Source organism: Mesoplodon mirus (assembly GCF_964341445.2).
Source record: "Mesoplodon mirus genome assembly, chromosome: 5".
Taxonomy (NCBI): Eukaryota; Metazoa; Chordata; class Mammalia; order Artiodactyla; family Ziphiidae; genus Mesoplodon; species Mesoplodon mirus.
The window spans coordinates 145,470,680-145,496,054 of NC_138980.1; positions in this window are offsets into that span (position 1 = coordinate 145,470,680).

Below are 25,375 nucleotides of genomic sequence, written 5' to 3' on the forward strand. Positions count from 1 at the left end.
TGTAAGGAAATTATGGAGTGTCAATAGAGCATACAAGTTACTTTGCTTGAATAATATTTTGAAGAAATGTAGCCCTCTAACCATCTGCATTTAGGTTAAAAGCCATGTTTCAAAAGCTCTGTCTCACACATGAAAAATCATTTAATCATACTTTAATACTGTATCTTCTTTCTTTGGAAAATGTTTAAGTGAAATAAGAATATGTATCTGTTGCTCCTAGATTTGGAGTTAATATTATATCTCTGTACTCTGGAAGTAAATTCATATTTTTTTGGAGGAGATAGCTTAGAATAGTGGGAGGACAGGTAAAGGAGCATATTGCTTGTCTGCTGGCGCCGAGTGGTAGTCTCAAGATAAAAGGTCTTAAATCTTTCATTCATAGTGCTACAAACAGACTGACATGGTCCATTCACTATATCTGCTCTAAAGAGTAGCTAAGGAGTAAAGGAATGATGTCACTCTCAAAATTTCTCAAGATGAGAATTTTAAAAGACAGGCAAGGTAACCTGAGAAAATTCAGGATGCTTTGGATATAAAAATATGTTTTGCTCTGATTTTCTTTATCAGATGGGAGCACGTTACAAATAATGCCCAACACTTTCTTCCATCCTTCTGACCTAGAGGCAAATACACACTGAAGGAAGGATTAGCCTATGAATTTTAAAGAGATCCTCTTGAGAGTCGTTCTGTAATGGGAAAACTTGGCTCAATGTTATAGCACATCAACTATGTCCTTTGAAATTAGCTCTTATTGCAAAAGTACTTTTTAGTTTTCTTTAGTATAAATACAGTATTTTTCTTTCGAGGAAATAATATCTTAATCACCAGTCACTGTAAAATGTTGAATTATTTACGCTGCTGGCCCTTTATTATGAGAAATAATATTTATGAGTTTATGGAGTTAAGATATATTACATCTACATATTATAACTTAAGTCTGTCTATAATTACATTTCAATCAAAAATAAAAATACCATACATTTACTTTTCTTCCTAGAATAACTGAAACAAGGAATCATAAATGATTTCAAATTTAGAGATGAAAGGAATAGGTCCCATTGAAAATTTTTGTTTTACTTGAAAAGTCTTAATTATCCTCATTGATAGTAATGACTAGGTCATAATGACTTTGAACAATTTAAAAAAGACTATCAGGCTTCCCTGGTGGCACAGTGGTTGAGAGTCTGCCTACCGATGCAAGAGACATGGGTTCGTGCCCCGGTCCGGGAAGATCCCACATGCCGCAGAGCGGCTGGGCCCGTGAGCCATGGCCACTGAGGCTGTGCATCCGGAGCCTGTGCTCCGCAACGGGAGAGGTCACAACAGTGAGAGGCCCGCATACCGCAAAAAAAAAAAAAAAAAAAGACTATCATAAAAATAATGACTGTTGTATCCCTGATTTCATAATTTAAAATCTTAAGACCTTAAACATTTGAAGAGTATCTTCACATTTTACCAAAATGAAGTAAACTGTTTTCCAATTTCTCTATTATCAGAAATATAATGATAAATCTCAGAGCATTAAACATATGTAAGGCAGGCACTTTGGTTTTAGCTATTTGAAATATTTAACTTTAATATTTTAGAGGGAAGGTTGGGGCTTGAAATCAGAACTGATTATGAGTCCCCTAAATATTGCCAACTACCTCTGAAATTCAGCCTATTCGTTTATGAAATAGGATATACTTTACTTATCTCTTAGGGCTATAGGATATACTTTACTTATCTCTTGTGACAATTAAAAGGAAGATATATGGAAAAACAACATGTAAGTTATAAGTGCTATGAAATAATATTATGGTAGTTTTCAAGACATCTGTAGGTTTGAGTGGCCTTTGGAGACTTTAGAAAACACAACATACCAGTTCCCCAAGCATTAAATTTCTGACTGTAAATTTCCAGTGTCTGGAAATAAAGCCATCTATATTTTTTAAAACTCAACAGAGGATTCCAACATCCAACCCAAACTTCTGTATTTTTGTTATTGCTATCATTATTATTTTTGTTATTATCATAAAGCTGAGGTATTTTACTATTTTATCTTCCCAAAATCTTTTTTTTTTTTACCTCCACCGCAGGCAGAGAAAATGAGAGTTCCAGATCTCCTAAAACATTTGCTCTGCACACCATCCTTACCAAAATCAGGACAGAGATTTCTTGATGTTCTATCAACTTTTATGATGTGGTCTTTTCAAAATGAAAGTTCACTTCAGTTAATGACAATGAAGCAAAACTCAAATGTTCAAAATTTCAAGAGAATCTTAACATCAACATTGCTTCAAATGTTGTCAATTAAGGTTTTTTGGGGGGAGGGACGTAGGATATTATAGTGGATAAATATTTTCAGTGCTAAATAAGAAAGGTAAATGAGATACAATCCCCATTATGAAGAAATGGAGTCTTTTGGGGGAGGTGGACAAATAAACAGATCATTATAAGTTGCTGTTATAAGTGCTATAAACTAGTAAAGCATAGCTCGTTATTGTTGGACATAAGAATGCCTGCTAATTTTTGTTGATATTGAGGTAATCTGAACAAACTCTTAGGGGGAGGTAGTTTTGAAACTTTATTCTTAAATGAATAAAGTTTAATTATTTGAAACAGAGCTGTCCAGATGAAAGGGGTAGAGAGAGAACAAAAGCAGTCCAACAGGAGAGAGCTGTAATTATAAAGTCATGGAGGAGGAAAAGGAAAAAGACCTTGGTGATTTGGGGGATGGAGAGAATTTTAATATAACTTGAGTATAATGTGAAGAGGGAAGAATGTAGGGCAAGACTGAGAAGGGTCTTATATGGCATGCTAAGTAGCTTGGGCTCATTCCCGGAAGCTGTAATAATCCATTGAATGATTTAAAGATATGTGTGTCTTATTTATGCTGAAAAGGAACACATCCATTAATCGAGTTTTTTCATCATTAATCATGCTGAGAGAAGTTCCTGAATTTAATAAAGGTCATTTAATGGCAGAGAAAGAGTGATGCTTTGGGGAAAAAAAAGACCATGGCTCATACGAATTTCCTATATAACATTGTCATTTTGCGGTTGGCAAATAATGGAGCACTTCTACTCCCAGATGCACATGTAACTGCAATTAATGCAAGTAGGTCATCAATGTAAGATAAGAAGAAATATCTTATTCTCTTTCCCTTAACTATCTATCCAAAATGCAAGCAAATCTCTAAGTTGCTGAATTTAGAGTTGATCTTTCTCTATTTGAAACAATTGCAATACCGTATAAGGTTTATTATTCCCTACCTTAAAAACAACCAAAACCAACCGAACAAACAAACAAACAAAAAACCTTTGGGACTAACAAAATAAACTAGAAATCAACTGACATCTTTGGTTCTATTGCAAGAAAACTCAATATGTAGTTGAACTTTGAGTTTAAAAATTAGTAAATGCCTTAATCAATGTACTGCAAAACAATACTGGACTAAAACAGTGGCTGGTAATTTTCATATTCAATTTCATATGTTTAAATGTTCCTAATATGTTTATTAATATCAACATTTAGTTTTGCATCCCCTAGAGTGTCAGAGCATACCTTCTTAGAATTCACATAAAAGTCTCTTATACTTGCCTTACCTCCATTTTAATGTGACTAAAATGCATAAGTGATATGTCTATAGGGCAAAAATTGGACCATTAAGAATATATATGTAATATTTATTTATTAATATTTCAGAACAATACAGACTCATAAGGCACGCCTCTCATACTTTTCCTAAATAACTTATTTTGCATATTCTAGATATAAAAACCAACCAGAGTTAGAACTCAGGAAGACAGTATAAATACAAAACATGTGGGTCAGTGTGTTAAAGAGCAGAAGTAGTGGAGGTAGTGGTGATGGTTTTTTCGTTCTTAATACTGATAGAAAAACACAGGTTCAAGATAAGGTATAAAGATAATCTTTAATAGAAAGGAAATGATATATGTAACTCCCAAATTGTCAGAGAAAAGGAAGAATTAAGAAATTGGATTCTATAGCTGATGACAGAAAATTGAGTAAAAGGAAACAGAAAAACCACATAGAATATACACAGCAGAACTAATATATAAAATGGGCCAAATGTCAGTTATCATAATAAATATTAATGGATTAAACTCTAATATGAAATTGCCAACATAAGATTTTATTAAGAAGTATAAATAGCTATGGGTTGTTAAGAGAGACACACCAAAAATAAAGTGGCACAGAAAAGTTGAAAAATAAGGATAAGCAAGAAGATATAAAAGGCAAAGAAAATCTTTTTAAAAAAATCATGGATGGCTATTGACAAAAGAGTAACAGAAACATTAAAATTCAAAGCAAAAAGCAACGATCCATCTTTATTATTCCTTATCCTGGCAAATTACACTCTCTATATCCAGTTGGCCATGCCTTAAACATTGGAGTTGTCCTTGATTCCTCTTCCTCACTGTTCACATGAAAATGATTCATGAAGTTCCAAGAATTCTACTTTCTGAATGCCTCTAGAATTAGTCTACTTCTGTCCACCTCTATTGTCCCCATGTAATCTAGACCATTCCCACCTTTCATTCTGGACTACTAAATAGTTTTGTAACTTTTGTCATTGTGTGTATTCTTGGTTACTTTCCATCCATTTTCTTTGCTGTAACCTGGGAACTCTTTCTAAAACTTAGATGTAATTGTGTTACTTCCATTCTTAATGCTTGTCAATGATTTCCCATTGTCATTTGGATAGAGTCTGATATCAAGCTCCCTTTTGAAACTTACAAGACTCAGATCTGACTCCTGTGTACATTTTGTAGTAAGGATTATAAGTCTATTTTGATACACTGAGAGCTCTGTGAGCTTAAATCCCTGGCATCTGAAATATTCCCAGAATATACTCAATGTTAGAAGTCAATACTAGAAAACTGTAGTGGAATATCATCCAGGAGAAAGAAACTTGAACATCTAAAAACTTCATAATGTTTAAAGATGTGTCAAAACCCAAGTCCTCCTTACTCTGATACTGTCATTCATCCCTGCAGTTAGCAGAATGATTGGTATGTACTGGACCATGAGTAAATATATAATGAATGAGTAAATGCTTATGGTAAGTGCTAAAAGCTTCATGGAAGCCTGGAGCCTTTATGGAGCTCATTACACTGAGCTCAAGGACAGACACGCTCCACAAAATTCACAGAATCGAAGTCTACTAGATCAATCAATGCTAGAAAAATATTAAATGTCTTCTATCCATTTTCTTAATTGTATATAACAGAATATAGCAGTAGGTTAGCATATCTGTGAAATTGTGAAATCTAATAATCATATAGACTGTTGTATTAAAGAGTACTTCACTGAAGAAAATGCACAGGTAAATTTTTGTGATCTTATCCAGGAAAATTCTGCATCCTAACTTTGGGAAGTCTGCATTTTGAGTGAAAAACTTTACAAAAAGAATTAGTGTAAAGAGTATGTAGGATATGGATGTCCATATCTGAGAACAGGTTGTAGATAGTACTGATAGATTTCCCCTTATGATGCTTTTTCAACTTGAAGTGGTTAATCGAATGTGATGTAATGACTGGGGTAATTGGTTCCCATATAACGTGACTTTTAGGAGTGTGCTGGATATTTTCTGTTTGTCGTTCCAGATCTATTCTCCACTCTATTCTGTGCCCCAAAGGTTGAACTTTATAACCCTCATCAGTTTGGGTCCTTCTGGCCCAGGATGAGGGGAGGAAAGAGAGAAATGTCAGGGAAGTTATTCTTCTAGCTCTTTCCTTGCTTGTCCTCAATTTGTCAGTGATCTTATTCTCCTATAGGGCATAGTTTCTGTTAGGCGTCCCTTCCTGCGTTATAACTACAGCTATAGCTCTTGCCAGGTTATGTTAACTACTCCCCCCACACTTGTACTTACAGGGTTAAAGGTGGGTAAGCCTCCCTGATTGCTACCTCTGGGTGCTGCATTATTTCTTGTTGGTTTTCCTGTAAACCTCAGATCTTTGAAAATAGTTTCTTTATTAAAATCTCCATGATAACCTCCTTTGAGTTTGTATTAAATTGAGGGCTATTAACTTGAGAGAAATACCTCAAAGTATCATGAAGTAATTTGTACCTCTCTATTTTGTCTCAGTGAATTCATGCTATAAGCAACCCTAGCCCCAAACCATTTTTGCTTCTAAGGACTAAGCTTAATATTTTCCACTGAGATTTGCTAGAGTAAAATTTTGCTGTTCGTGTAAGTTGCTTATAAAAGGATTTAACTTTAAGTCCTTTTGAATGTCTTTATAGATTCCTTGGAGTTCTGAAAAAGATCCTTGGAGGATTTTCTTGGCTTTCCATTTGTTTGTATCAAAATAAGAATCAGAAAAATAACTCCTAATTGCTCATCCATGGGGCAGTCAGGGCACATTTCAACATGTCTGTGATCAGCTGCAGAATCAGAAAGAGTATCTCTGACATGCCCTCTGTGCCTCACCTGCCATAAAAACTGTTTTTTCATTCTATTTATCCTAAAACTCAGGGGCAGCAATACTGAGAGACAGTGCAAGAGCAATAATACCTTTAAACTTTTTCTAGGATAGTTAGAGATTCAGATTATCATTAGGACACAGCAATGTATTGGCATTAGATGCTTAAAGGGAGTTAGAGGAAGAAAATACTTTCACTAGTTGAGTCGATCATAGAATTCTTCATAAAATAGGAAACATTTGTGGTAAGTCATTAAAGTAGTATATGTTATGACTATTACTATTATTAATTTTATTGTTATTTTATTTATAAGGTAAGAGGCGTTATTGAAAGCACAACTTATAAACAAGGGCATTAGAGTGAGTAAATATAAATAAATATAAGAAGCATTCAGGGGATAAAGTTGAGTAAACCAGTTGAAGTAGAGGCTCATTTTAAAAGATTAGTCAAATATATTTGATAAGATAGACTGGAATCAAATTAATAGGTATAGTAATGGAATATTTTTGAGTCAGAGCGTGACAAGAACATTGGTGGTACTGTGGGAGTTTACTCTGAAAGCATGGTGCAAAATGGATTAAGGCAGCAGACTAAGGCTGTTGCAATAGTCTGTGTATGAGGTAATGTAGGTCTGAATTGGTCTAGGTGCAATAAGAGGTTGAATGGGAAGAAAGCATCAGATAAGAAACAGCTTGTAAAAGAATTAATAAAATTCAGGCTGATGCAGTTGGTTTTAATTTCAACCCCCTTAATACTTTAGTTAAGCCATGTAGACTTTTCATTACTATGTTAATTTATTTTCGGTATAGATGATTTTACTCTTTCCTAAACTATGTTTTGTGAATGTAATAGTCTGGAGCCATTTCCAAATTCCACAAGATATTAGAAAAAAATCAACAAAAAATGATTTCATAATTTGTTTTGCCTGAAATCGTTCACTTCTTTCAGGAAGAGTATAAGCTAATTACATTGGCCACACAAATATTGATTGTTCAATTGTGTGAATAAAAGCTGCAGTTACTATAGGGCTTGCAAAGAGAGAAAAATACATCATTAAACTCAAAGGAGTGACAATGACTTCACCCCCTTTTAACCCTATGATGCACATATACTTCTACATTAAACCTTACTGTTAAGAACAAGGCAATAAATAAATAAATACACATAAACAAATAAGCTTATATAATGGTTTTATATAAAGAGATCAAAATTCTTTCTCAAAGAAGTAGAAGGGATGTGTATATTTTGAGGGCAAGAAGCCTATAATTTTGACTTTATTAGTTCCCCAATTACACTGCAATAGTTATTTGTAAATTGTTGTAAAATAATAATTCTTTTATAAACTAGATAAACTAATACCTAGTAAAACCACATTAGATTTTTTTATTCTAAATTTTAATCAAAGATACCTCTGCAAAGTCAGTGAAGACCTGGTTGAAACTATACTAAAACACAGAAACAGACTTCTTATAATATCTAATATTCCAGCTGCAATGTTGAAAGTAAATAAGAAATTTAAAACAAATCAACATATGTGGTAGATTTCTTAGGGTCAGATCTTGTACCTGTGAATACTCTCATTTTCCTAAGAACCCTTCATTTTATACTTGACAGAAGAACAGTTAACACCCAGAAAAAAACAGTTCATTGACATTGGGCTAAGGTCATATCTCAAATTTCAAATTTCAAATTTCTCATCACCCATCAGTACTGAAACCTCCTTGGATAGTTCTGGCAAAGCTTGCTGACATAACATGACAAACGACCAGGACTGTAGTTTGTGCTTCCTGTATCCTGGAAAGTGCTTCCTCTTTATAAAAATGGATTTGGAAGACTACCCAGATTGTGCTTTTCTGCACTCCAAAGCATGAAGGCTGTATCAGACTGCTGGATGGGATGACAGAGTGTATTCACAGCAAGCTGAATATGTATTCCCCCTGTCCTTCCCCTCTCTCCTCTCGATGCTTATAAATCATTTTGCAAGATGATTACTATTGAGCGTCTATTTTTAAGATAAATCTGGAATTTTACACAGTTGTTGATTTGCTAATGTAAGGCTCAATAGAGGACCAGTGAGATGCCATACTTATTTTAAAAATGAATAGCTTTCTTTATCTTTTTTCTGGGAAACATTTGCAGATAGTATCCCGAAAGTGTAGTTTCTCTATGACAATGTATCTATGAAATGGAAAGAGCCTCTCATGGCATCATATGTCTGGATGACTGAGATATTTTTAAATGGTATGTTACTGGATTACTTAAAGCAACTGTTTAAAAAATTTTTACCTTTTAAAATATCTATTTCTAAGTTGTATAATTCTAAGTTATGTTGCACCTTTTTTTTCGTCCTGACAGGAATAATAATTCATCATTTTCTTGTATCATTAAAAGAACATCACTATGAAAGAAACCTAAATGATTGTAGACACATTGTTAGGAATATTCGTTTATTGTGCACTGAGAGAAGAGTGACTCTGCATCAGTTGCTACATATTCTAGGAGGGCTCAATGGTGTGTGTTTGGGGGGGCATGGTAGTGAAATATATAACCTAGCACTATAATTTGGGAAAAAAGTTAGAGTTTACTCAGTAGAAGATCTGTCCATGTTATTGTAGGGCCCCTCACAAAATATCAATAATGGAATCCATCATGGGGGAGTTTGACAGGACCTAGTGATGTTCAAGAATCCCAAGGCACAGTCAAAAGGGCAAGGCTTCAGTTCTGAAGAGGATGGAGAAATTCAAGTAGTGAACCAATGCAGCATATGGGCTGAGTCACACAAGCCCAAATACCATCCTAAGCCATGACTTAGAGGCCACTTGGACATGCTCAATCCCAAGTCTGGTTGGCAGTACAGTGGATTTAGGGAAGTTGGGGAACCTAGATCCTGGGGTTGGAATAACAGGACTAAAAGTCAAGCCCTAACCCGTAGTAGGTGTGAGTTTACTGATGCCCCTTGTGTACATCAGATTTGGCTTAGCCATTGAGGTCTCTTAACAAGATGTAGCTATAAGAAGCAAAAGAAAACAAAGACAGTAGAAAAAAAGTTGGAACAACAAACGTTAATACCTACTGTGTGATTTAGTGGCTACTATACTAGGCTGGGGTCGAAACAACACTTAGAAGACATAATTTCCTTTATTTAGCAATTTTGTTTGGAAATCCAACTTCTAAACAAATCAACCAATCTGAAAGAGGTGAAACATTTCAAATGGTAATACAATTTTACACATTAAAGATACATGTTTGAGAGACAAATTTTAAAACTTGTGTTTAGAATTTTAATGGGATTATTCTTACCATTGCCACTTGCAACCTCAAAACCACATGGCTTTGTAAAAGTCTCATGGACTCTCATGCAGTGAACCTGGGAACACATCCTAGCTTTAACCTTCTACAAGTGTCTGGTTTGGTGAGAATTTTGAAAAATTTCTGGGAAAGAATTCTGAGGTAGATTTGAAAGAATATAAGGGATAGTAAATACATAGGATGAACGATCTAGTCAAAGGGAATATTATTTGTAAAGTTCAAGATATATTTGTGATCCTTTTGTGAGATAGAAGAATATGACATTGGTGATGCTGCATTTGGGGAGTCTTTAGTTAACTGTATCAGACCATAATAATTATCAGTGAGTTTTAAAATCAGTGATTATTTTCCAGATTCATTAGGAATATGGTCAAAAATACAAGTTGAACATATGGGATATAGTTTGGTTGCATTCAGTAGTCACCAAGCTTAAATGCCATACTCTGTTCTTAGAAGAATATGTTGATAGAGCATTTTATAAGAGCATCTTAATAAAATCATCAATTCATGTCATTTTAAATTCTGAAAAGTATCTATACACAAAAATTAACTTGTTAGATTCAAGTGACAATGCCAAATAGCTAGACTGTACTGACAATAATTAATAAGATAATTAAAATTTTATCAAAATGACCAAAATTTGATTTTTAAAACTTGGCTTCAGCAAGTAATTTGTCATTGAATCTCAATGCCTTGAATTAACTACTCACATAATTTTACAATTAGAATGAAAAATATTCATCTAGCCCTTTTATGTTAAGTAAGAGAAGGAAAACCCAGAGATGTGAGCTTCTGTATGTAGAAAATAAGAGAATTAAGACTAGAATGTAGATTCTTAACCTCGAGCCCTTTCTTCTCCATCAACCACATCATTTCTCTTCTTTCTACCAAATAGCTCAATGTCCCAGAAAATGCTATAACTGTTTGCTTTAATCCACTGCTGACATGGGTCAAAGGTGTTTTTCTTGTTTGTCTTCTATCTCATTTCCCACCAGTGCTCATATATGGTCATTATTTCCTCTTATCTTTCCCAAACATAGGCTACTAATCAAAGTAAGTTTTTACCCTCAGTGCCACTATCTGTAGAATGGGGGGCTTTTATAAATACCTTACAATCCCCTAGGTTATCAAAGTGAGATAATTAAGTTGTAATGATCCTTATATGAAAGGCAAAACAAGAAAAATCTTAATTATTTTTAAACATTTTTTATTTTAAAATACACATAACATAAAATTTGCCATTTTAACCATTTTACATGTACAATTCAGTACCATTAATTATATTCACAATGTTGTACAACTATCATTACTAATTCTAAAACCCTTTCATCACCCCAAACAGAAATTCTGTACTTATTAAGCCATAATTTCCCATTCTCCTCTTTCCCTAGCCCTTAGTAACCTCTAATTTGTCTATTTGATATATTTCATTTAAGTGGAATCATTTAATATGTGTCCTTTTATGTCTGGCTTATTTCATTAGTATAATGTTTTCAAGATCCATCCATGCTGTAGCATGTATCACAACTTCATTCCTTTTTATGGCTGAATAATATTTCATTTTATCTCTAAACTACATTTTGTTTATATATTATTGATTTGTTCATGGACTCCATAATTTTTAAAACTAGAAATGCCATTTTCTAATACATTTGTCTAAAGCCCATAGAAAAGTTAAGGTCCATTTGGTGTAGCTTTATGTCTGAACTTTGAAAAGATACATGCTAAAAATGAATTTATTACCACTGTCAATAATATGCAATTGGAAATAACTTCACAGTTTCCATTAGCTGAGTCACAAAATTGGGCTACTACTAATTCATTAATATTATCTAAATAGGTTTTATTTTGCATGTTAAAATGTATGCTATTTAAATGAATTTTTATGCTAGTTTAGAATTATAGCCATATAAAGACAATACCTATTCTCTTTAAACATATTAGGGTCACAAATACCTGTGAATACATCATAAAAATCTTTAATGCAAAGGCACGCACACACAATTTCTCAGATGATACTATGGTTCATGGAACTCCAAGCCCAGCCCTTCCAAGTATTGAATTCCAGAGTAAAAAATTCTAATCTTGATGGATATTTAACCCAAAGTCATGTGAGGTACAGATAGGAGTTGCAAATCACCCCTCAACTCATTCTTCTTCTTAATGCATACTCGCACCTTTGTAGTGCCAACAGAACTCTCACAGCTTAAAATTCATGACTCATTATGTTCTAATTCCCCTATTGTGGTTGTTTTGTTTTCCCTCTTAAACTGCAAACATTTACGATAAACAGCCATGGCTTATATTCCACTAAATCTTTCATACTCTCTAGAACACATTATTTTTGCAATAAAAGTTCTTATTTATTTTACATTTACTAGATAGTTTAAAATGGAGATGTAATACGCCTTTTGCGTTTTCAGTAAATGCCTTTGCTTTTTTAACAATGATACTTTAGCACCATACTTTATGCATAAAAGACAGTTCATAATTAGTTGTTAGTTTGATTTTTGTTTTAGATTCTTTCTAAAAAATCTTTATTTTTCTTGGTGTTGTGAAAAGATGGCTTTCTATCATTTGAAAGGGAGTGAAGGAGTCATGTGCCATATTTCTTCCATAATTCTTGTTTCGGAAGAATTACACTTGAACCATTAAGTATTACTTAGCTGATATTTTTCAATATGGGTCCACTAAATATTTCTAATATTGTTAAACATTTTAAAGTACTTCCAAAGTGTGCAAGAAAGTGGTTTCAATACTTTCAGAGAAAAGTTAATTCACAAAGGAAGCTTGTGCTTTATGAGGCTTTCCTGAATTACAGAAATTAAAGATGGAAGGACCCATTAGGTCGTTCAGTTCATTCCCTTAAGAGTGCAGAATTGCTCCCTGAAGAATATGCACTAGGGCTTTTCTGGAAAGGAAACATTAAAACTCAACTGCAATTGAGATAGTAAATTTGTAATTTATACACAATAAAGGTTTTTCTCCACAGATATTCATACTACTGCATATTTTAAAATCTGGCTAAAGCATTAATAAAATGATTAGCAAAAGTCAAGGAGGCCATTTGTTAGTGTACTTCCTGATGAAATAAAAAGCTCCTTAGGCAATTAGTTTGGAAGGAAATAAAACTGAACCCCTAATTCCTCCTCCTTATGCCACCCATCTAAGGCTTTTCATCTTTGTTCCCCAAAATACATTTTCAGTGTTCTGTAATTAAGGGGTAATGGTTCCTGCTTGGGAAGCATCATAGATAGAAATTTTCTATTCATTTTTCTTGTTCAAGCATAGTTTTTATGAAAGCCTGTTAGAAAGATAGTGTTCAAAATATTAATTTGACCAATCCATAAGGTCAATTTTTACAAGGATCAAAGTTGTTCATTCTCTTAGGATATCAAAAATAGTTCTTAGTGTCAACAATACTTTCTCATCAAACTACCATGGCACCTGAAAATGTAACCATAGCATTTATTTCTTAGGTTAACTTTTCCCAGCATATTTTTCATAGAACACTAGTCAAAATAATGGTTCTATGAAGAAATTTGGGAAATGGCGAATATTTTCTTTCCTCTCTTAGAGATGCATGATGTCTAACAGTGACTTAAAAACTGAAAAACCCACAATAATGAGAGCTGCTTAACTTTGAGAAGCCAAATATTTAACCCCAAAACTTTTTTTTAAAGTTTGTGACCATCTATTAATGATCATGGAATATACTTTTGGAAATGCTGGCTTAGAATTATTAGATTCTTCCTTCAAATTATAAATACTTTGGGTGAGGTAACACCAGTGTTTGTCTCTCAGAGGTTTAATCTGTAGTATAAATCAATGTTTCTTTGAGTTTTTTAGTAGGCGGTATTCTGGAAGAAAGAACTGAGGGAATAGCAGGGCAATAGAAGGACTAGTTTTGGGGCATAAGCATTGTCCATAAATTCCTTATTCACTTGTTCATCTTTCATCTATCCTTAACCATGTGGTTAGCAGGAGCCTTTACTTGGGGAGCTAGTGATCATCTTAGGCAATGCCATTGATAATTGTTCTGTTTTTTGAAAAACGACCTTGGCTCTATAACTTCCCGACTTTCTCAGGATAAAATGGTTTCATAAGATTTCTCTTTACATGGCAGATTTCTTGGTTTTGGTTTAGTCTTCAAACTATGACTAAACTGGAATCAGCACAGTAGGTCTATTTCTCAAAGCTGAACTCTGGTGTTCTGCTTTCAGCTTGGGGCAGAACAGGACTCAGAAGAAGGAAACAACTAATTCTCTTTCTTTGCCCAGATCCACAGTAGCCTTTTGTTTCCACACCACATGATAACCTTTCTGGTTCTCAGTTTCATTATGTGAAAATTAAGGAGTGGCGGGAGGGTGAAAAAAGATGACATTTTTGACTCCTTTCAAATTCATCTATGACTAAGACCTACACAGATAAATTATAGGAAACAAGTACAAGAAGATATAAATTCTTGGTACTAAAAGATAGTAAAAATCATAAGAACAATACTATAACTAGTTGTGTGATATTATAAAAAATACTCAATTTCTTGTGCATTAATGTCCTCAGCTATACAATAAGGAATTAGCTAGTAATTAGCAAAAATATTTCCTGTTCCTAGAATAAATAAATTACTCTGTCTGGTTCAGAAATTGAATTTTACCTGTTTCTGGCCAAGATGGAGAAACAGTGACTAGATTTACCTTCCAGACTGAAATAACAACAACAAAAGACAAAACATGAAATAAAACAGTGATTTTTAAGACATTGGCCATTACACAACAAGACATAGTAATTTCTAAGAGACAGGGAGTAAGGTGAACGTTATGGCTTTCCCAGCTTTCTGCCTTGAGAGAGTATCTTGGCTGTACCACAGGAAAGGGAAACCCAGTTGGGGTCTGGAGATCTCCGCAAATTGAGGAGACATAGCAGAGGATCTGGGAAGACCAAGCTGGCAAGTACTGGAGAGGAAAATACCACATAGAAAGAGAAACTCAGAGATCTACAGAAAGCCACCTAAATATTCAGCAGACATGCAGGTGAAAAAACTAACTGAGGCTATGGAAAGAACCATCTAAAATGAGCAAAGGGAACGGTACCTACTGCTCACATGGGGCCTGGGAGAGTGACTCTTTCTACCATCCATGCTGGAAATACTCATAATTCGAGGGGCATTGGGTAGAGTACTTAGTAAAATCTTGCTTGGAAGTAAAGAATAATTAGCCCTAGAATGGTCACTGAGCCAAGCTCACCTAAAAACATCATAAAACAAGACCCAAAATAATTGAACTATTTCAAGTAACAGCATCCCAAAACGAAGTTGAAGAATATTTACTGGAATGCAAAATATTCCTCACCTAACAATGTCTGGCATTCAATCAAAGATATTCAGAAATGCAAAAAGCAGGAAAATAGGGACCATGATGAGGAGAATAATCAACCAATGGAAACTGGCCCAGAACTGACAGAGATGCTGTAATTAGCAGAAAAGGACATTAAAACAGTTATTTTAGCTGTATTCTATATGTTCAAAAAGTTAAGTAGAGATTATGGAAGATATAAAAAGACCCAAATCAAATTTCTGAGATAAAAATTACAATGTGTGAGATAAAAAAATAAACTGGATGGGATTAACAGAAGTTTAGGTATTACAGAAGAAAAGATTAATGAACTTGAGAATATGGCTATAGAAATGATACAAAATGAAACAAAGAGGAAAACAGAATAAATTTTAAAAATGAACAGAGCCTCAGAGTCCTGGAGGATACTTCAAGCCACCTAATACACACATGCTTGGAATCCCTGAAGAAAAGGGGTGGGATGAAAAAAAAATTGAAATAATAGTGGCCAAAACTGTTCTAAATCTAATGAAAACAATAAATCCATATATCTAAGAAGCTCAGTGAACTACAAGAACAAGAAACATGAAGAAAACTACACCTTATAATCAAAGTACTCATAAACAGTGATACAGAGAACATCTTAAAAGCAGTCAGAGGGGGAAAAAATTACATACAGAGGAACAAACACAAGAATGAGAGCAGAGTCCTCATCAGGAACTCAAGTGAGAAAACAGTGGAACAACATCTTGGAAGTACTGGAAAGAAATCTGTCAACCTAGAGTTCTATACTCAGCAGCAAAAATATCTTTCAAATACTGAGGCAAAATAAAGACATATAAAAGCTGAAAGAATTGATCACCAGCAAATCTGTACTACAAAGAATGTTCAAGGAAGTCCTTCAAGGAGGAGAAAAATGATACGAAATGAAATATAACTGAATGACACTAGATGAAACCCTTTGTGGATCTACACAAAAAAATATTGGAAATTAGAACCAGATATGTATATTTTCTTATTATTAAAATGACTTTATTTTCTTATTATTTAAATGACTTTAAAGTATAAATTGACTGTTTAAACAAAGATAATATATTTTGAAATTTAAAATACAGGTAAAAATACAGTGTATGACAGTAAGAGCATAAAGGCTGGGAGAGGAGAAATGAAAGTATACTATACATGAAGTGGGATAATATCACTTGATGGCAGAGACAGTGATAAGTTACTGTCTTACCATACAGCCTAACAAAATTAACTGACAAAGTGTTATAATTAATAAAATGAACAAAGGAAATAAAATGGCATCATCAAGATACCCAGTCTAAAGGAAGCCAGAAAAAGAGAAAAAAGGAAATAAGGAAAAGATGGGACATATTAAAAATTATATAAGCTTAACTATACTAATAATCACATTAACTGTAAAGGGTCAAAACAATTGAATGGCAGATATTGTTGGATTAAATTAAAAAAAATCAAGACCCAACTATATGCTGTCTATAAGAAATATACTTATAATATAAAGAAACAGATAGATTAATAGAGGGAAAATAATGATACCAGTGCCCACACCAATCAAATGAAAGCTAGACTGGTTATATCAGTATAGGACAAAGTAGATCTTAGACCAAAGAATATTTCCAGTGTTAAGATAGTCATTTCATAATGAACAGGGGCTCAATTCATAACAATCACAAATAATTACTAAACAAGAGAGCTTCAGAATACATGCAGTAAAAACTGATAGAACTGCAAGAAGAAATAAATCCATAATTATACTAATAGATTTCAACTTGTCTCTCTGAATAATTGATAGAACAAGTACACAGAAAGTCAAGTGTATGGTAAATTTGAAGAATATTACCAACCAACTTAGTCTAATTAATATTTATAAAACAGTGCACCCAATAACAATAGAATACACATTTTTTTCAAGTGCACACAGAATATTTACCAAGAAATTGAATTTTAAGAAATTCAGATTTAGATCCCATTTATTATTAAGGTATTTTATTCTTCACTTTTAAATCTTTGTAGCATTTCTTTAAAAACTTAATTTACAAGCATTTATTCTACTTTGCTTATTGTAGAAATGAACTCTTTCAAACCACATTTTCTTTGGGAATTTTAAATGTAACATCCATAAAATATAGAAATATATCTAATTAAAGAGATACATTTGGTATTTCAAATATGTGTCTGGCCTAAAGAAAAATGCTTCATACTATACTAAAACCAAAGTCAAAACAGCAATTAATATAGAATACTATCACCCAGTAAAATCACTCAGTAGGTTGGAGCATGTTTATCTTTACCAAATATTAAAGATGTTACTAATTTAGGAATTAAGAACACCTTCAAAAAGACGCTATTTTACAAATGTCCTCAATTTATTCATTTTAATTAATGTTTTTTGCTTTAAAAAAAAAAACTGCTTAGAATATCTCTCTACATTCTTTTGTCAAATACTGACTGCTGTTTTCAAGAGGCCTACTCAGTAGTCCAAGATTTAATAGCATCTGCTTATCTACCACAAAGGTTAAACAGGGATAAAATTGGCAATATCTTGAAGGAAACAAGTGGAGTAGGGGAGTGAACAAATTTAGGATGGGGGTTGGCTTTAATGTTACAAACCAACTTAAAAGCAAACTTTCAATATTGTTCAGAGGCAAGCTCCTTCAGTAAATTCTACCAGTTCAGCCAGGAGAAGAATGGCCTGTTTTTTATCCTTCCCCCTCCTGCCCACGTTCAAAATAGAGAATCACTTGTACGACACAGTGTATGTGGATAGGAACAGTACAGGATTCAAGACACCACACACCATCTACACACTTATGGGCATCAGTTTTATCTCAGTCCTCACCAAAGCATGATGATATAATTTTCCCTCTCTATTGAAAGGCAAGGAGGTTGGGGTGCATAGAAACTCTACAATTTATGTCAGTTCAGAAGTTATCAAGAAGCAGAGCCATTTTTCAACCCAGATCTCTAGTGAACAAATCTAATGCTCTTTTCATGCTTAGACTTTGTCCTCTTTGGGGGAGTGTTATTTTTGTGGAGTGCTCCATTTAGTTCCGCTCTCAACAGGCTTTGAGTCAACCAGTCCTAGGTTAAGTCCTGCACCAGTTACTCACTGGTTGCTTGATCTGAGCCTCATTTTCTTCATCTGAAAAGTAGGAATCATAAAAATGTATAAATAAATTAACTTAGCTAAGTACTTATTAGAATACATGGGTCACAGAAGACACTTTTATAAATATTATTTCTCATATCAGTATCTAGACCTTTAATTCCTTGATTTTGGTACCTCTGTGTTAATATATGAAACTCTACAAAGAGATGTTTCAGATTATTCAAGGCATCTAAATATGGTAATGGACCTAAAGGCCTGTGGGGAAGGTATCAACATGTAAGAAAAACATAAAGGTAATTTGGAGCCATTCTTCATAGAATAGTTCTCAGGTTAAATGTTATTTATTAGTGAATCAGTCTTAAGAATGATCTGTAATATGGAGATTTGGATTATGGTTGGAGTTTTATGACATTGATAAAGAACTATTGTCTTAATTTTTTTATCTTTGTGTAATTATGGGATTGTTGGAAGACTGATCATTTTTAATCAATCAAACTTGATTTAGAGAATTCTTTCAATCATATATTAAGTCTAGAAACAATGTTTTCATTTCTCTCACCCACTTTCCAAAGATGTTTGTTAGCTGATGATCAACAAAAGTATATGACATACATCATGAATATTTGAAATTTTAGTACCTGAGCCTCTTTCTTATTTGTGTTGGCAATTCTGATTTTCTTCCTTTAATAAGTGTCATCAATTTATTATGACAATTAATGAAGATGCCCCAGGAAAAAAACTGCTTCCCTTAAGTAGATGCTTTTTAAATACTAATAAATAACTTGCTATTTAAAATTTTCGTAACAAATTTATCACGTGCAAAAATGCACCATAAATTATAGATACCCATCATTAGTAATGTATAGACTATCCAGTGTCAGACATATTAAATAGAAAGTACCTTAAAATAGCCCTAGTTGCTGTGTTTGTATTGTTCACTGTTTGTAGGCATATTAAACATCTCTGTTTCAGTTCAGTAATGTCCTACTTACTCTGAGTATTTTTTATACAGTTAGTAAGCAATTTGTAATCACTATCACTCTTAAATAGCATTACAAGGATAAGAGGCTATTAGTTTTGGTCAAGTGAAGCTGGGTTGCAATGGGTTAACTGGGATCATTACCTCAGAGACTGTTCATATCCTCAGACTTCACAGCCCTAGCAGAGGCTAGCTCTGTAATAAGTCTCACATTACATGCGGATTAGATTTGTAGAAATCCTGTAACTCAATAGGTACCTGCCTATTCTCTCCTGGCGTCAGCCTGCCTGCACTGCTTTGCTCTGTAGACATACCTGGCATTCCACCCATGCCTCTCACTTACTAAGTGAACTGGAGTCTGCCTACCAAAACATTGGGGGTATTGTCGTGAAGGAGAAAACCCCCTGACAGACAAGCAAAGTGTGAAGTTGGGCTTGCAGTGATGCCTTGTTACCTTCCTCCGAAGTGTACATGCTCCTTTTTCTAACTTCCTCATACCCCACAGCTCTGTTGGAGAGCTGCTAGTTCCAGGTATTTGTAAGCAGAATGCAGTCACACTCCAACAGGAGGATGGCGTTCTGGCTGCCTCTTCCTCCTCTCTTCTCTCCCCCGCCCCCCTCTGGCCTCCTTGACCACAAGGCTTACCCACCTCGATCCTCTCTGCTTTCCTTCCCAACAGTGTACCTTGACAAACATGTTTACACTCAAAGGTGGGAAAACACAACCCAGCACAGAGCACAACAAAAAACAGGCTTGGCACCAAATCCTAGAACAGTCAGTGCACTGATTTCTGGGAGCTGTGCCAGATGCGATAAGCACTGCTATTTTAACACATAGCTCTAGTTCTCAGCACAAATCATTCATTAAATAATTAGCATATTACCTTGTTAAGAATCTTTCTACCTAAGGTAAGGTTTTCCTTCAGGAAGCACATCAGGTTGTTTAGCATCTTTTTCTAATTAAGCATTAATCCCTCCCAGGAAGAATGAGTCACTCAAGCAAGTGAACTTTCAAAGATAAGGGATTTCTCCTTTGTAAACTGCAATTAACAGCTTTTAACAGGCAGCTTTGCTTCGGTTTTCCCAGCGGTTGAAGTGATTCCGATGATTTTTTTCTTCTTGCTCGTTATGCAGCGGATCAAACTCAGGAAATGGAGACATTTATGACAAATCGAGAGGTGAGTTGAGCAGTAAGAAACCCAAACCACACCAAACCAAACAAAACTTTGAATTGCGTTACAATCCCATATACCATCTTTCTTAAAGGAGATTTTCCCCCTCTATGGGGACACCACGTGGCATTCTGTGTGACAGCTTGGATGCAGGCTACCTTTCATAGGTGCAAAACTTCCCCTGGCATTCAAACTGTGACATGTGCCCTAAGTGTAAGTGCACTTTTTAAATACAAAAATTCATTTTACAGTTGTATTTAAGAGAAGCTTTGAAGTCTTCAAGTCCTACAATTTTGTACCATTCAAATACTTATTTCCAATTTTTAGTAACAAAAGCAAAGATTAAATCTTCATCCTTCCATGTAGATATATGAATGGGGGATTTATGCTCTCTCTGATGTACCTGGTAATTCTAGAGTAGTAGTCAGTCTGTTCCAAGTGGGTTCTTATTATTATTTATTGTTGTTTTTTTTTTTTCTTATGAGGGAAAACCATAAGCTGTTTCTTTCCTGAAAGTTTTCAGGCTTCACCATTTTCAAAAAGGGGTATGTGAAGAAAGGGGTGCAGGACTTGCGCTATTTAAAAAGGGAAAGCAATGCTGATCTCTTTATGCATGTTAAAAATAAACATTTTGTTATTAGGTCTGCCTCAGTTGCATGAAGGAGCAGTTTTACCTGTGAAAATCATACGGTTGTAGTTCTGTAAGGGACCTCAAAAACAATCCAATCTAACTTCCTCACTTTCTAGAAAATTAAACTGAAACTAGAGAGGCAAGGTGACTTACCTAGGGTTACACACTGCTTCATGGCAAAGCCAGGACTAGAACTAGGTATGTTAACACCCAATTCAGGAAGTTCTGCTGTTTGGCACACCATGATGTTTGGGAAGACGTCTCCCTCCAGCTGTAGCAAGGCATCGCTTCCTCAGTTAATGATGGGGAATAATTCTCAGTGCTAACAGGCTTTCCTCCTGCTGATATTTCCATTGAAGAACTGCAGGTGTAATTCAAGGAGAAAGGGGAACACTGACCTGCAGCAGTTCCTTTTTAAAATGACGGTCATATAGATAGAGTGAAAATAAACAAACTGATAAATCAGCAAACTCTATCTTAAAAAGCAGAACATGGCTGGATTTCAGGTTGCTTTTGTCACTGATGGAGAAGTTCCTATTTAAGCTTCATGATTACAGAAGCTAGTCAGATACTTTCAGTGTACTTTGAAGAGAGAAAAACTTTTGTGTATTTTGAAAAACTATCTATATATTGAAGACCAACTTTTGTTCTCAATAACTTTACACCTGATTACGGGGATAAGACAAGCATAAAAAAGCACAAAAACCCAACTTATACCAGAAGTGCAAAGGAATACAGTGATGTTGGAATTAATTTAATGATATTTAGCATTGTATATGTAAAGTTGATGGTTTATAAGTCGTTACACATGTTGTATTATATTAGTCAAGCTTTTGTATTTGTTTTCTGCATTTAAATTGTTGATTAAAAAACGCACTGGGAAAATATAAATTTTAACACATACACACTCCTACATTTAAATAGATATACCAAAATCCTTGGTATGGTCAGAAAACAACCATGTTAACTATTCTTATTTATTCAGCCAGTATTTATTGAGATAGCTTCTGTGTAGGAAACCCAAAATGTATGTAACATGATCAACTTTCTTTAGAAGTTTATAATCTATAATGTTATATTGTTTATAAATATAATTATAATGTTTAATAAAACTGAGAGCAATATTACTGAATTGCATGTTTTGCTTAAATATGAATCAATATTTAATTTATTCCATAAAAGATTTCACACAAGAACTAATCTCAATATATATTTCATCAAAGGGAATCTTAATATCTATGTGTTCAAAAGGAATGCACCATCACCTGCAGTTTCTACAACTTTTACATTGGCATTGACACCAACTATTTATCCACTCCACAAATCAAACATAAACTTCCTAACGAGTATGTTGCCATCAGAGTTTCCACCTTTGGAGACTGTACATCAGCTTTAACACCGTTGACATTATTCAAAGTATTTAACATCATCTTTTGGATCAGACTTCAGAGTAGATTCTTACCCATTGATGTAGGATCTTTGTTCTTCATAGGTATGTCTAGATTTTTGGAAATAGCCAAAAGTTTGAAAAAAGTTGGCTAAAATAGAGAATTGAGGCTATAAAGTAACAGGATTTAATTTGGAGTGTTTCTCCTAAGGTTCTATGAAAGCAACTCAAGGAAGAACAATATTTTGAGTGATGGCCACGTAATTTCACCAGCTTCCCCAGGTGACTGCTTTAGAGGGACTGTGAACTGTAGTTAAGAGCACGGACATCGAAGCTGGAGATACCTGGGTTGCTTGACCTTAATGAGCACAAGTTTCTTCATTTTTAAATGAGGATAATAATTCCTACCTTAAAGGGTTAGTTATTGTTAATTATATTATTGAAACATGACATAGGTTGATGGAGTTTTAAAATATCTATTACTCTACAAACTTGCCTCATATTTTTTTATCCATCCTATTTACTTTTGTGTGTGATAATCATAAATTGTGTTACCATGTTCAACAAATTTACTTAAAATTCAGAGTATTTCACCAGGGTTTTATTTTTATGGCAAACCTGTTATTAGAGAATGATATTAGCCTAATAAGTCATAGTTAACAAAATATCAGGTGATTCTGTGAAATACTAATCAAACTAAATTGCAGATGTTAATGAAGAGCCTTTTATGATTCCAAGGTAGGAGAGTCTGTGAGAAAAGATGAAATATTAAACATACATGATTGAATAAAATTTCTTCGTTGAGCAAATGATAATCTCACACAGGTACATTCATTGGTTCAGGCTGTAACCAAGGTTATAAGAAAACAGGTGTAGATGCATGTTGTAGAAAAAAAGGTAAATGTGTCATATGGTCAGTTAATCATTAATATTTACAGAGGGCCCACACCTTCATGCATGAATGGTTCCCACCCTTTAATATTCATCCCTGGTAGGACTGAAAGAGGATAATGATAATTTTTTTTAAAAAATCTGTGGACTGAAACACTAAAATACTTTTATAGTTCACCTAACACTTGAAATGGACTTAATTTCAGAAATTAAGGACTCTATTATAGGTTAAATTTCCAATAGCACTCTGCTTGTAAAAATAGTCACACTTTATGTTTCTAATATGTTGGTAATGTTGGGTTTTCTCCCCCAGTATTCTCTTATTCCATTTTTTTTAATCTTGCAAATTTACTGAATTTTTCATCGTTAAAATAATATTATCACATTATAGAAAATATATGCATAACTCTATCACTCTTGGTATTTTACAGTTCTGGTTTCCATTTATGAAATTATGTTATTTATCTTAACTTTAATCACAGTGTAAATATACTTTTTTTTTTTTTTTGGCTGCATTGGGTCTTCGTTGCTGCACGTGGGCTTTCTCTAGTTGTGGCGAGCAGGGGCTACTCTTCATTCCAGTGCGTGGGCTTCTCATTGCAGTGGCTTGTCTTGCTGTGGAGCATGGGCTGTAGGTGTGTGGGCTTCAGTAGTTGTGGCACGCGGGCTCAGTAGTTGTGGCTTGTGGGCTCTAGAGCGCAGGCTCGGTAGTTGTGGCGCATGGGCTTAGTTGCTCTGTGGCATGTGGGATCTTCACAGACCAGGTCTTGAACCCGTGTCCCCTGCATTGGCAGGCGGATTCCTAACCACTGCACCACCAGGGAAGCCCTGTAAATATACTTTTGTATCCTCTTTTTTGTCTCATCTTGGCAAAAACTATATTGTATCCTCAATCAAACACTGTAATGCCTTTGAGAGTTTCCATTAAATAAACACAGCATTTAAAATTATCCCCATGAAACTTGTAGTGCTGGCATATCCTCACCGGGCCTGAGATGGGCTTCATTATGTATTACAAGATTCATTTACAGAGAAAGAATTCTGGTGGACTTTGTGGCCTGAGATTGAATTCTAGCTTGGCCACTGGGTCAATTTGGGCAAGTTGTTTAAACTGTTTAACCCTCAGTGTCCTCCTCTGTAAATGGGAAAGTATTTTCTAATAGAGTTCTTCTGGGAATTAAATTTAAAAATTCATATAAAAAGCTCTTAGTACCATGTAGTATGCTCTCAACCAGTATGAACAGACCCGCAGTCAGGTCTCCCATTTTATTGCCCAATCCAATGCTCCTCCTTCTATATCATGCTGAGAACCTGGGAGTCAACACAGTGATGAATACATGCCTTAATTTCCGTAGTTCCTATACATCATTTCCTGGGCTGTGGATTATCACAATCAATATTTCATGATTACAACTCGCATTCTCTCAGAATACTTCAGCAGCTTTCACTGTGCAGGGTTGCATTTTTTTTTCCAATGCTAAACATGATTGACAAAGAAATATAAGAGGACCACTCAATGAAATCTCAACACAAAGTGTTCAAGTTTGAAATGCTAAGATCCCCAGAACACTGAGCTCCATCATTTACAGACATCCAAGTAGATTCAAAGTACATAATTTGCTTCTTATCCCTTAAGAAGACCAAGCTTCCAATCCCCCATCCTGTATCACACATATATAGTCATAAATGCTGGTTTAAAAAAAAAAAAACAAACACCATTGGCTTAGCATTTCTAAGGTGAGATGGGTTTTTTGAGGCTCTTCATTATTTCAGTTTGTCTGTAGGTTGAAATAGAGGATTGAATTTGCAAAATGGAATGAGATTATGATGCATTAATCTTATTCCAAATGTTAATTTATGGGCTTCATAAGATCTACTTTGCTGTAGAGCTTAGAAAATGTTCTTTCTCAGTAGCTCAATGGCTCAATTTCCATGGCAGGGCCACTCCAAGAAAATTGAATAGTTATCAGAATGAGAATTTTTGTTCCATGGTGTCTGAGTATCTGGTGATAAATTTCATCCTACTTCATTCAGAGAACTGTAATTTAAACACACACACACACACACAGATAGAGTGCACTTGTGAAATAAAACCAAAAATCTCTATAT